Here is a 13821-nt window from a genome sequence, read left to right as displayed (position 1 = left end):
TGCTTTTGTCAAGCCTTAGCTTTGAAGTTGAGCCGACAAACTTTTGCGGAGGGGCTCTACCGATGTAAGCCACTGGCCTGCCCTCCAAGTGCACCTTGGGCATCCGAGGGGCCGGGCGAGAAATGGTGCCGGGCAAGACGGCGGCATGGGGAATTAGCTCAAATGGTAGAGCGCTCGCTTAGCATGCGAGAAGTAGCGGGATCGATGCCCGCATTCTCCAAGGTTGTGCCTTCTTTTCAAAGTTTTCTTAGGGGCAGGGCAGGGCAGCCAGTTGGCGAGCGGCGTCCCACACGGAAACGGTTGCCAAAAGGTCCCACCGAGATTTGAACTCGGATCGCTGGATTCAGAATCCAGAGTGCTAACCATTACACCATGGAACCCTCCAAGTTGCTGATCGGGCCTTGGGCTCTTCAGACGACGAAGAGCTCAGGGCTCAGCAGGAAGGGTCGTCCACGCGCTCCCTTGGCCGCAAAGAAAAGTAAGGCGCTGGCCCGTACGGGGATCGAACCCGCGACCTTGGCGTTATTAGCACCACGCTCTAACCAACTGAGCTAACCGGCCTAACAGGCAGGCGCTTTGAGCCAGCAAAAAAAAAAAAGAAAACAAACAAACAAAAAACCCCCCGAATAAGTAGAGCGCTCAAAAATACTGGTCGCTCCAGGGTTCTTTCACGTTGGCTCCGTCAGAGATGCATGAGGCGAGAGGGTCAGAGAGCCTGGCTCTCACTTATGGGCACAAAGCCCCTGCAGACATAGGGCCACAGCACCTACAGGCACCCACAGCACCTACAGACACCCACGGCATATATATGAAAAGCAATGGAAGTGGGATCATCCACTGGCAATGTAAAGACCACTGCTCCCACCAGCAGTGCACGGCGGCGCGCTCAAACGTGTCGGAAGGGGGACATATTTGACACGGGGCTTCCATATATTAGTGGTGGGCATGGGAGAGTACTGCATTTTCTGACAGCCTTGCTCCGTCTTGGAGGCTGGAAATGCACTGATGTCAATAGCTTGTGTATTCCTTCGCTGTGGTCAAACGGGTGTGGGTGTTGGGAAAGTGTCAAAGCTGCTGACCAAAAGGTGTTAAGGCCGTTGGCCTCGTCCAACACCTGCCCCCTGGGTTGTCTGTCGGGCCGTTATCAAGCTCCCTTTGATGTATTGTGGGAGAGGTGGGAGAGTGCACAGTTTTCAATAGCTTGTGCATCCCTAGCAGTTTGCAGAGGTTTAGTTTCAACTACAAAGTCCTCTGTACGCTTAGACTGTACTGTCCCCCAGACAATACACTGAAGGCAGCAGAAAGTGTCAAAAACTGGAAAAGTCTGCCAACTCTCGGGGCAGTCTCTGAGGGGATTTTTTTCTTGCACAGTAACAATGGAGCAAAACCTGAACATTAGCCACTAAATTGTAGGCAACCATCTGTAACCTGTAACGCGTGAAAATCCTCTGCTGCCGACTTGACATCAAACGTGTCCAGTGAGTCTTTGCAGATTGCGGTGCTGTTAATAGGCTGTTTCGCTGTCAAAACACAAATGTCCTTTTTAGGGATAGCCTTGGTTATAGCTACGTTTTGGTTGAGCATTGTTGCCGGAAATTTTGACCGGTTGATGATGATTACAATGGTTCCGCTCAAAACTGGGGGAGACGCGGGCTGGTTGGCTAGGTGGCACCAAGGTTGAAAGAATCCTGAACGAAACCGGTTCAGGAACCCGTTCCCTGTTGGCGGTAAGGGGGCACTTGCGGAGCTGCTTGACCCAGAGGTTCTGTCTTTTGCGTGTTTGTCAGTGCCCCCAGCGGTTTGCATGTGTTGGGTGCCCTCAGCCAGGGCCAGTGTGTCCTCGTTAGTATAGTGGTGAGTATCCCCGCCTGTCACGCGGGAGACCGGGGTTCGATTCCCCGACGGGGAGCAGCAGCATCTTTTGTCCCTGGTTCACGACCTCCACTCTCAAGTAGCAAGGAGCGAGGGTCGCGGACCCTCTCTGCAGCACCGCAAGGCAAGGTCCTGCAGCAAAGTTGCTCTGGGTCAGGCGCTGTGTCTCAGGAAAAGTGACCCAAGAAGGCGGCCAGACATCGTCAAAGGACTGGATCAAATGAAAAGTCTGTCCTTCGAGCCGGACTTGAACCAGCGACCTAAGGATGGCCAGGATTACACCTACAGTCCTCCGCTCTACCATCTGAGCTATCGAAGGGCGTGGAGCCATAACAGGCGCGCACACACACACACACACACACCGGCCCACCATCCCTGAATTGCTCCGTTTCGCTCGTCACATTTTGCCAAGAGCTTTTTGGACAAATGTGGCGTCCATCATAAAGCGAACACCGACATAAAGTGTCCGAGTTTAAAGGCCGCTGTTCATCCCTTTTGTACTTTATGCTCATTGAAGTCCAGAGCAGTGGGCATCACAGGCCATGAGGGTGGGTGGGAGGCTGACTCAGTCCCAGAGATGGGCTAGAAAAGGAGGCGTTAAGGTAAATGGCTTTCTAGGTCCCCACATCTGACACCTGCCCCTTGGACTGTTTGTTGGGCCCTTATGAGTTTGGTGTGGTTCCAGGATCCCTTTGTGACGTCTTGTTTTGCAGTTGCTTGGTGTGACGGTTAGCTAGTGTTTCAGCGGGTTTGCCCTCCCCACCGCATGCATGATGCTGTGGCTAGCTAAGCAGCTAGTTTGGCTAATGCTTTTGTCAAGCCTTAGCTTTGAAGTTGAGCCGACAAACTTTTGCGGAGGGGCTCTACCGATGTAAGCCACTGGCCTGCCCTCCAAGTGCACCTTGGGCATCCGAGGGGCCGGGCGAGAAATGGTGCCGGGCAAGACGGCGGCATGGGGAATTAGCTCAAATGGTAAAGCGCTCGCTTAGCATGTGAGAGGTAGCGGGATCGATGCCTGCATTCTCCAAGGTTGTGCCTTCTTTTCAAAGTTTTCTCTCCTCTCTCTCTCTCTCTCTCTCTCTCTCTCAACCTCTCTCTCTGTCTGTCTCACCTGTTCCTCTCTGCTGTTTATGATCACCAGGTCTGCTCCTCTATCTCTACAGTACTGTCTGCTCTGACTCCAGGTCTTTGTCGCAGTAGAGATGTAGTAAACACTGGAGCTGAAATACTTCCATCCCTGCTGAGTGTATTCATCTGTCCAGAGTGAAAAGGAGAAATAAGACTGTATGCTGTACTCTTAAACAGATACATTCATTCATAAATATGCAAATCATTAAAGTACGAGGCATGATTTTCAATTAAATCTACTTACTCAGTTTGTTTTTCCCCCTGTGTAATTGATCTTGCTGATTTAACAGGTTGTTGTATTTGGTTTGCAAGTGATCTTGCTGATATCTCAGGTTGTTGTAGCTGGTTTGTAACTGATTTTTCTCTCTTTGTAACTTTTCTTTCTCAGTTTTCTCCTCTGCTAGATTGTTGTAGATAATTTGTAGTTGATCTTGCTGACTTGTTATGTTGTCATAATTGATTTGTAAAAGACTTATTTGACTTGTAATGTTGTCGTAACTGATTTGTAACTGTTTATTTTCCTCTGATAGGTTGTTGTAAATGATTTGTAATAGATCTCTCTGACTTTTCATGTTGTCGTAATTGTTTTTTAACTGGCCTCCCGCTTTAGTTAGGCTGCTGAAATTGGTTTGTAAAACATTTATTTGACTCTCAATGTTCTTATAATTGATTTGTAATTGTTTTTTATCCTCTGCTAGGTTGTTATAAATGATCTGTAATTGATCTTTCTGACTTGTCATGTTGTCGTAACTGGTTTGTAACTGGTCTCTCTCTTTACTTAGGCTGCTGTAATTGGTTTGTAAAAGATTTGCATGACTTTCAATGTTGTTGTAATTGATTTGTAACTGCTTTTTCTCCTCTGCTAGATTGTTGTAAATGATTTGTAATTGATCTCTCTGACTTGTCATGTTCTCGTAATTGGTTTGTATCTGGTCTCTCTCTTTAGTTATGCTGCTGAAATTGGTTTGTAAAAGATTTGCTTGACTTGTAATGTTGTCACAACTGACTTGTAACTGTTTATTTTCCTCTACTAAGTTACTGTAATTGATTTGTAATTGATCTCTCTGACTTGTCATGTTGTTTAAATGGGTTTGTAACTGGTCTCTCTCTTTAGTTACGCTGCTGAAATTGGTTTGTAAAACATTTGCTTGTCTTTGAATGTTGTCATAATTGATTTGCAACTGTTTTTTCTTATCTGCTAGGTTGTTGTAAATGATTTGTAATTGATCTCTCTGACTTGTCATGTTGTCGTAATTGCTTTGTAACTGGTCTCTCTCTTTAGTTAGGCTGCTGTAATTGGTTTGTAAAAGATTTATATCACTCTCAATGTTCTCATAACTCATTTGTAACTGTCTTTTCTCCTCTGTTAAGTTATTGTAATTGATCTGTAATTGGTCTTGCTGACTTGTCATGTTGTTGTAATTGCTTTGTAACTGGTCCCTCTCTTTACTTAGGCTGCTGTAATTGGTTAGTAAAAGATTTATTTGACTCTCAATGTTCTCATAACTCATTTGTAACTGTCTTTTCTCCTCTGCTAAGTTATTGTAATTGATTTGCAATTGATCTCTCTGACTTGTCATGTTCTTGTAATTGCTTTGTAACTGGTCTCTCTCTTTACTTAGGCTGCTGTAATTGGTTTGTAAAAGATTTATATCACTTTTAATGTTGTCATAACTCATTTGTAACTGTCTTTTCTCCTCTGTTAAGTTATTGTAATTGATCTGTAATTGGTCTTGCTGACTTGTCATGTTGTTGTAATTGCTTTTGTAACTGGTCTCTCTCTTTACTCAGGCTGCTGAAATTGGTTAGTAAAAGATTTATTTGACTCTCAATGTTCTCATAACTCATTTGTAACTGTCTTTTCTCCTCTGCTAAGTTATTGTAATTGATTTGCAATTGATATCTCTGACTTGTCATGTTGTTGTAATTGCTTTGTAACTGGTCTCTCTCTTTAGTTAGGCTGCTGAAATTGGTTTGTAAAAGATTTGCATGACTTTCAATGTTGTTGTAATTGGTTTGTAACTGTTTTTTCTCCTCTGCTAGATTGTTGTAAATGATTTGTAATTGATCTCTCTGACTTGTCATGTTCTCGTAATTGGTTTGTAACTGGTCTCTCTCTTTAGTTAGGCTTTTTACATTGTCATAGTCAGTGTGTAACTGCTCTCTCTCTCTGGCTAAACTGGTGTAACTGGCTTGTAACTGGTCCTTCTCTGCAGCTAACTTATTGTGGTTCATTTGAAGTTTGTCTCTCTGATTGATCACTTTGTGGCAGATGGTTTGTAGATTGTCTATCTCTTCTGTCATGTTGTAACAGTTCAGCAGTTGGTCCTGTTGACCCTGAGGGGCAACTGAGACACAAAATCAATTAGGTTATTGAGTAGCAGAATAAATTAAAAAAAAAATATTCATCAGAGACCAGAGCTGTCATGCTGAAGGCATTCACACCAAGTTTGTCATTAATTCTTAAAGTGCATAACTCCAAATTTCCATTTATAACTCCATAAATTTCCAATTTAAATATCAAAATTTAAAAACAGGGTCCACTCACAGTGAAGACGCAGAACAACATTAAGTGTTGCTTGGAGAATACACAGCAGTCCAAGACAGCCAGTTAGTCTGTAGACACAAAGCCCTTAAAGACACACACACACACACACACACACACACACACACTTTCAGTATGAAGGAATGGTTTTCATTTGTAATAAGTTTATGCACTGTGGTTAGAACAGAGCACTGTTCTCTTGCCAACTGCCACACTGGGCTGTTGTAAAGGCCATTTCGAGGAACTTCCATAAAATGAATATTCAACACACAAGGTCCAAGACCACCCACCCCAAACACACTTCAGTCTCTCCACTATAGAGAACTGATACTGTTAAACTTTGCACTTCCGAAACAGTAAGTCTAATGTTTGCTCACGTTGGATAATACGACAAATCCAACAGGTCAAAATGTACAATTTTCATGCTCACAAGATTGGTCAGAATATGTTGATTTGACGTCCTTTTGAAAAAACTCAAACTAATCCTGAGTCATGCATTTAAATGAGCCGTCTCCACATCTGATCTTAGAGTAAGCCATTATTTGACCTTACAGTGACCCTTACATGTACACTCACTCTTTCTCTCCCTGCTGTCTTGGACCTGACCTGTGGAGAGAGAATGAGAGAGAGAGAGAGAGAGAGAGAGAGAGAGAGAGAGAGAGAAAGTGTTAGAATTATGTTAGCAGAGAAAATTTTAGATACAGATATTTCTATTTTTCACTATTTTCATTTCTCTTTGTATTTCTATTATTTCATTTATTATTTACTTTAAGTAAGATATCATCATGTCATTGTATAATCTACAAACAGGTAAAATATCTGTTGAAACACATCAGTCTGTTGGTTTGATTTGAAAGATCTTGCTTTTTGTTGTTGTTGTTTTTGCCTCTGCCTTTCTAAATAATTAACTTGTGTATATGTACACTCTTACCTGTGTTTTGAGGTTCTCTTGGATGGTTGGTTGAAGTTTTGTCCTGATTCTCTGTATCCAGATCATGAACGATGTTAAAGGTGTTCTCGTCCATGTTCTCCATCATGCAGTGGAATGCATAAACTGAGAAAACACTCACCAGCTCTACAGTCGTAATGCTGTCTGATGTGTGTCACTTTTCCGTCAGTGCTCTGAGCAGATGGGCGTTGTGTTCTCATCAACACACTGAGCTGCTGCAGTCATATGATGGTGTGTTATATTTGGTGAAATGTCGATTAAACAGCGAAACTGTTAAGAGGAAACTGATAACCAGTGGCTTTAAAAATTAAGTGGGAAATTTTTGGATGACAATGCAGAAACAGCGACAACTACCTCAAAATACATTTTAGGGTTTGTTCAAAGCTATTGAGCTTCTTTCTTACCCATTTGGACTTTAGATTAGCAGGACCAGTGAGTTCCATTTAAAAGTTAAAACTAATGCATCATAGACTGAATGTCTGAATGGGCACTGAAGTGGCCCGTCTGTTGTGCTGTTGATGTAGATCAGTTTAGTTTCTTCTCCACAAAATCAAATCACACATCTTTGACCACCAAATAACACAGCACAGACAGAATCGTGTCCAGCATATTGTATTGTGCCTTATCGATTTTTTATTAATCATGACTGAGCCACACTTTATACCACATTAGGATATTATATCACATACTCATGAACTATTCATATGGCTGAAATACAAAACCAGGGTAATGAATGATCTTTCCATTTAGAAAACCATTTTTGTGCTGTAAAGTGTGAAATTGTGGTAATACTTTAACCAGTGAGCCTCCAGAGTGTTTCTAATGACCATATATGGTGATTTTGAAATGAAACATCTCACTGATCTGTTCTTTTCAGATCTCAAGACATGATGGAGCCAGTACAGAAGATGGAGCCTTAGAAAATAAAGATAAATGAATCTGAATATCAGAATGTCTGTCACTAATAAATAAATGTGTACCAAGGTAACGCCTCCACCCACCCACCACAACACAGACTGAGGGGAATATGAACCCTGTTGGGGGCAAGCCCTTGGCCTGTGGCCCATGTGTAGACACTTTCTCCCTGACTTGTGGGGCTTCCTCCTCAAGCCTCATCACTGACCAGGTGCTGAATACAGATGGCCGGTTCCACTTCACTGTAGTCATTGATGAGGACAACGGTGATAGGGACCATGATTTGTATCTGTCTTGGTACGTTTGGTTTGGCCGGACCATCTGATGACCACAAGTGACAGTGTTCATGGGCGGTAGGCTGGTAGAAGATTATTTCCAGCACCTCTCACTGGTTGGTTTGTGTGTTAAATTAGTAGACTGTAAGGGAAATCAGGAGTCTCCTTATGGAGAGTTGTTAAGTCCCAGAGACCACAAACAGTGATGAATCGTGGGAGAGCAATCACGGGAGACTGTAGCTGTGGTCTTGAGGCTAGAGAACCAGGCTCGTGACTGGAGGGTCCGGTTTGGTTCCCAGGACTGACATCAATGGCTGTGTGCCCTTGGGCAAAGCACTTAACCCCAATGTCCCCCGGGCGCAAGGAATGCTGTGTATTTGCTACCGGTGTGTTGGATGGGTTAAATGCAGAGGACAAATTCACTGCTCACTTTTCACAGCGTGTGTGTGTGTGTTTGTGTGCACTATCACAGATTAGGTTAGCACAATTGTGAGCACAATCACCCTGAATAGAGAGAATGACAGAGTATTTATACAGTGACAAACAACTTTAGAGGTGGCGTGATGTGGGAGCGGGACCAGTCCATCCAGTCCACACAACATGTTCCCGAAGGAGAACTGCAGAGTTAGCCCAACACAACTTCCCTCCCAGCTTCCCTTTGACTGACATATTTATCTTTAATACGGATACGATTACAGACTGTGACAGATGGTCCCGGCCTGACATCCCTTTAACAGTTTCACTTGTCTAATCTAAGATGCTTTCACCAAGGTCAAGGTCAAGTAGACAGTTCAAGCGGTGACTGATAGTGTTGATTATACAGAGGTTACGACAGATCAATAATACTTCTTCTTCTTTTGAGTTTGCAGGCACGTTCCTGTACACACTCAACCATCACATCCTCGCATAACTTCCTCTTTGTCATTTTTCACCGTTCAACTTAAAACGAGACTTAGAAATGCAGTTTAAGACTTGATTAGGCAGAATATATGTTCAGGTAGTGTTAATGCTTAAACATTTTCCACAAGACAGATCTAGGGAGTAAAGCATAAACCTTCCCTTTCATTATGACTTCTTAGAAAAGTCCTCCATGGTCTGGTGAAAAGATGCAGTGTTTGAGTTCACATGTATCAGGAAAGACATGTGGTAGTCTGGGGCCTCCCAGCCAGTGCAGGAGTTGTGGAGATGATGGGAAATGGATGGAAGGGAGAAATGGAAACAACTTAAGAAACCTTTCCACTCATTTGAAAAATACATTTAACTGTCTTTTCTTCTGATGTGCCATTTGGCAGCTTTCCTGTATATCTGCCCCTTTCCTGTATATTAGATGCTACCAGCTGTTGCAGTGTCTGCATCTAATGTGGCCTCGTGCTTACTACCGAATCACAGCTGTGCTGATGTTCAGTATAACAATACTCCTTCTCAAATGATATTGCTTAAATGTTCCCTCAGTCAACTCCATTCTGTCCCACTAATTACTGTAGATGATACAATAAAACGTATATCAGCTATGATGAGTTTGTCAGTGCTTAGCAACCTCCAATTATCTGTGTGACTTTGTGTGAATCAATGACTTAAATTAGTCCACCCTGAGAACGACAGGCCACAGATGAGTGATCACATGATTATGAACATATGATCAGATTGGTCTCACTACATTTCTTTTTTTTTAGGAGACTCAGTTATCACATTAAGAGAAGTCAGATGGCAGTGATGAAGAGAGTGTTTTATTTACTCTCTGTGGTATTTGTGTGAATTGTTTTCCTGTAACAAAGGTCCGACAGGAAACAGATAACCATGGTAACCTTAATTCCACTTCCTCTTCATCTAGCATGGGGTGTGTGCACTATCTGTTCTGATCTCATTCTGTTTTAGCTGAGGATTAATCTATGGAAAATTTACTCACTGAGAGACATCAAACCTACATAATGACCTTTACTAATGACATTCTGTTGACATTGCCGTGAGGTTGGACAGTCTCATTATTTATATCTCCATTTTATCACAGCAACAGCATTGTATTCAGACCTCAGAAAGTCACATCAGTACCCAATCATCACAACATAATGCTTTATACAGTCAATATCACAGATAATCTGAATATGAGAACAACTCCCATTGAAATGACTCTGTTGTAGAGAATATGCACCATTAGTTATATATAAATATGCAGTAGCACAGAGACAAACAATTCTCTGTCACTTCTAAAGGTTTTCGCTAAAGTTTTCATCTCCTTCATCATATGTATCACGCCAAGATTATTAAATGACTATGTTTTGACTCCCACTTGTTTTCCGACATTTATTCCGTTTTTGCAACAGCTGGACAGCTACTTGGCGAGTGCTGCATGCAGCAAAAGGTTGACGAAGGCCCCACCATGATTTGGACTCAGATCGTTGAATTCAGATTCTAGAACACTAACCATTACACAACTAGGGTGACCATATATGATATGATGCATGCCCCTCCTAATTTACGGGGAAATTTAAGTGCAACCTCCTGATGCTTCTCAGTTTCCTGTGATAAAAGTTTCCTGTCTGCTGTGACATGAACAGTAAAGTGCCATACATCGTGGAAACAAACATACGGTCAGGGGCATTAAAAGTTTTTATTTGTTTGGTCTTTTCTTAAGAGAATGGAGATGCCTGAGTAAGTTTTTAAAACTAAGCACTTAGACAAGTGAATTAAACAGAGGAGAACAAGTGGAGTTGGGGGTAGAAATTTATGACAGTCTTGCTGCCCCTGAACACCACACAGACACAGAGGATCTCTCCACTAAGAAGAGCACAGCAACTCAGAACAAAGGGACTGACTCTCATACACATATAATAAATATTGTTTATTTTTGACAACAGGTCTTCACACGAGCAAAATGCCCATCAACAATGTGTACAACAGCATCTGTTTATTGGATGAAATTTGATGTACTGGTATGAGATGGTTTGCGTATTCTCCCCATGTCTGCGTGGGTTTCTTCCGGGAGCTCCGGTTTCCTCCCACAGTCCAAAGACATGCTTGTTAGGTGAATTGGAGATGCTAAATTGCCCTTAGGTATGAATGTGTGTGTGAGTCTGTTTGTCTGTATGTCTGCCCTGCGATGGACTGGCGCCTGTCCAGGGTGTTTCCCCACCTTTCGCCCTATGAGCGCTGGGATAGGCTCCAACACCCCCCGCGACCCTAATCAGGATAAGCTGCTTAGATAATGAATGAGTGAATGAGGGTGGTATGAGATTGTTTTGAGTAACAACTCTGTGTGTGTGTGTATGTGTGTGTGACTGTGAGAGAGAGAGAGAGAGAGAGAGAGAGAGAATGAGAATCCAATCAGATTTCTGATTTCTGGGTTTCCTATGGATGCTGTTGTTCTTGGAGTTGAGAGGGTTTCCTCACATTTGTATTTTTCTTCATAAGAGCTCACTATCATCTGAGTTGGAATTTTCATCCCCAGAAACATATGCATTTGAACATATACCCTCAGTCAGCTCAGTTTCGTCATACTGACTGATGCTGATGATACCGTATGATATGTATATATATGTCAGCTCTCTGCTCTTACAAGCCTCCAAACCACCAAAAATTACATTGCATTGAGACTGGAAACCCACAAGTTATTTATATGTCCAGGTGAGCTAGCAAGAGGGCAGGACACTCACAAAACACACGCACACACAAAAAAAGCCAAAAATGGCCACCAGAGGTCAACAAAGTCCCAAAACCATGACAGTGATATGAATAATATCCAGCATAGTGGATGGTTTTGCTATTGTTGACCATGAATGGTTTTAGATGAACAGAAACATCATTTTCAGCCCCTGGGGAACAACAAAGCACAGTTGGTTTTGTTTGGTTTGGTTGTGGTTGTGGCTGTTGTAACTCTTCCTCTTTTTTTTTTCTTTACCAGAAATGCTGTTGGTGTGACAGACTCTCCGTGGGCCGATAGAGCACGTGGTCCGCTAGCTGAGCTAGCCACGCCTCAGTTCATGCAACTCATGCCGAAGATCATGGCACGCATCTCGGTAGTGCTGTGGTGTGATGATTAGCCCTCTGGACTCTGAGTCCAGTAATACCAGTTCAAATCTTGGTAGGACTCTGGGGAGTCTTCTGTCATGTCAGTGCTGAACTTATTTCTGTAAAGTCCCTGAGTTGGTCACACGCTCTGTTTACAACATTAGAGGACACAAAGTGTTAGTTTACAAAGTACAGTGTTTTGATCGAATCTTGAACTATGTGTTGATGTTATGAATTGTGTGTGTGTGTATGTGTGTGTGCGTGTAAACCAGAAGCAGCCTCTTTCCTTCACATATGACTGTATTTTTTGATGTATTTTCAGACCAGGTTGACTTCTATGAAATTTGTAATAGTTGAAATATTTGAAGATTTGAAGTGGTTTATTAACTGTACTCACTGTTTATGTGTCTGTTGTTAGTGCATGCTATATTTATGTGCATTATTAGGTTTTTGATGGTGAACCTTTTATGTGCTGCTATATGTGTAACACCCACCCATTTTCATACTAGTTCTGTAACATCATCAGACAGATCAATCTAAGCTAATGTAGGTCTCACTGAGGCAGTTAAGCCCCTAAGGGGTCGAAGGTGAAAGTAGCACAAGTGTAGTCACTGAGAGGCATGATCTATATTCCATTATGATAGAGATATGTAAGAGAATATTTTCTAAAACTGACTCTATTAGTGTCAAAAGATCTTGTACAGACAGCAGTAAATACTTCTCCTTCCTCAAGTGATAAGTATCAAAACTCTGTAAGGGAAGTACATCTGAACTGACCCCAGCTCTAAATCAGGAAAGTAAAATCTTGAATATGTTCTCATTTCCCAGTTTATTTATAAGCATTCACTATTGGCATTTAATGGTAAGATGCTAGAAGTGTAGTTAACCTGATAGCATTGCCCAGTAGCACAATGGACCATCAAAAAGCATCCAGAGTTGCTTTGCCTTATTTTGTTGACTTTTTATTAAAGGAAAGTTTTGTTTGAAATAAAGAAAATATTTTATTTTGTTTCTCGTTTCCTGAACAAACCCTGAAACTAGATACTATCGGATGAGATTTACATTTTAATCTCACATAAACGCATAAAATCTCTTGCCATGTTCCGGCAGATGTTTGAACATACATCCATGAGATACATAAAAAAAAACCAAAAAAAAAAAAACCTAGCGGTTAATATTCTGAAAAAAAAGAAAGAAAAAAGGAAAGAACAAAAAAATTAAGAATAATTACAAAACAGAGATCCATTAAACTATTGTGTTTAAAATCCTGGCTTCCTTGTTTATCTTCACCACAAAATAAAACAAGTGGAATAGAAAACAACACATCAACAAATGAACAGAATTAAACACAAAGCTATATACACACGTTTATATGAGAGAAGGGAATGTCACCCATGTTGCCTGTGGTACCATCAGTGGAAAATCTTTCTCTCACAGATTGACTTGTAACTATAAGTACATGCATATTTATACCAACTACTCACACTCTTATATCCACTCATAATGACAACGCAGCCTGTATTCGATCCGTCTGTGTTGTTGTTATGCCAGTATCTAAAAGAGAACAGAGAATGAATCTGCTGTGCTTCTAAAACAATCAGTTTACTGAGACCAAGAGCATTCAACTCATTACTAGACTGAAATTCAATCATTTCTTACCCAGTGTTCAGTGCTGTGTCATCCACCCATTTCCAGTAACCGTCGTTAACCAGACCAATCCAAGCATAGCAACCCCAGCATGTCCTCAAACTATTGACAACAAACTCCTGTTATGACAGAAAGTGAAAACAGTGTTAAAATACTATTGTTCATCAGATAAACATTATGTCAGTCATATATTTGTCCATTAAACACCAGACTCTCAACTATAAGTGTGTTGTGAGTTTTTTCCTTTAGTGTCTCTCTCACCTGTTCCTCTCTGCTGTTTATGATGACCAGGTCTGCTCCTCTCTCTCTGCAGTACTGTCTGCTCTTACTCCAGGTCTTTGTCTCAGTAGAGATGGAGTAAACACTGGAGCTGAAGTACCTCCATCCCTGCTGAGTGTATTCATCTGTTCACACAGTAAAAAAAAAAGGAGAAAAAAGAGCTTTTTGTTAACAGCTCTGTAATGAAAAAGTTATACACACATGCA

At 41.9% G+C, this 13821-nt stretch overlaps 4 non-coding genes across 4 annotated transcripts; 2 read left to right on the top strand and 2 right to left on the bottom strand.

Annotated features, from left to right (window-relative positions):
* Window positions 1-147: 147 nt before the first annotated feature.
* trnaa-agc (transfer RNA alanine (anticodon AGC)) lies at window positions 148-220 on the top strand. Its single transcript has one exon. It is a non-coding gene; the product is annotated as a tRNA-Ala (tRNA).
* Window positions 221-308: 88 nt separating this feature from the next.
* trnaq-cug (transfer RNA glutamine (anticodon CUG)) lies at window positions 309-380 on the bottom strand. Its single transcript has one exon. It is a non-coding gene; the product is annotated as a tRNA-Gln (tRNA).
* Window positions 381-487: 107 nt separating this feature from the next.
* On the bottom strand, window positions 488-561 carry trnai-aau (transfer RNA isoleucine (anticodon AAU)). Its single transcript has one exon. It is a non-coding gene; the product is annotated as a tRNA-Ile (tRNA).
* Window positions 562-1837: 1276 nt separating this feature from the next.
* Window positions 1838-1909, top strand: trnad-guc (transfer RNA aspartic acid (anticodon GUC)). The gene has a single exon. It is a non-coding gene; the product is annotated as a tRNA-Asp (tRNA).
* The last annotated feature ends 11912 nt before the right edge of the window (window positions 1910-13821 follow it).

This window comes from Chanos chanos, chromosome 11, assembly GCF_902362185.1.
Source record: "Chanos chanos chromosome 11, fChaCha1.1, whole genome shotgun sequence".
In the NCBI taxonomy this organism is placed as follows: domain Eukaryota; kingdom Metazoa; phylum Chordata; class Actinopteri; order Gonorynchiformes; family Chanidae; genus Chanos; species Chanos chanos.
This window is presented reverse-complemented; position numbering and strand designations above follow the sequence as displayed.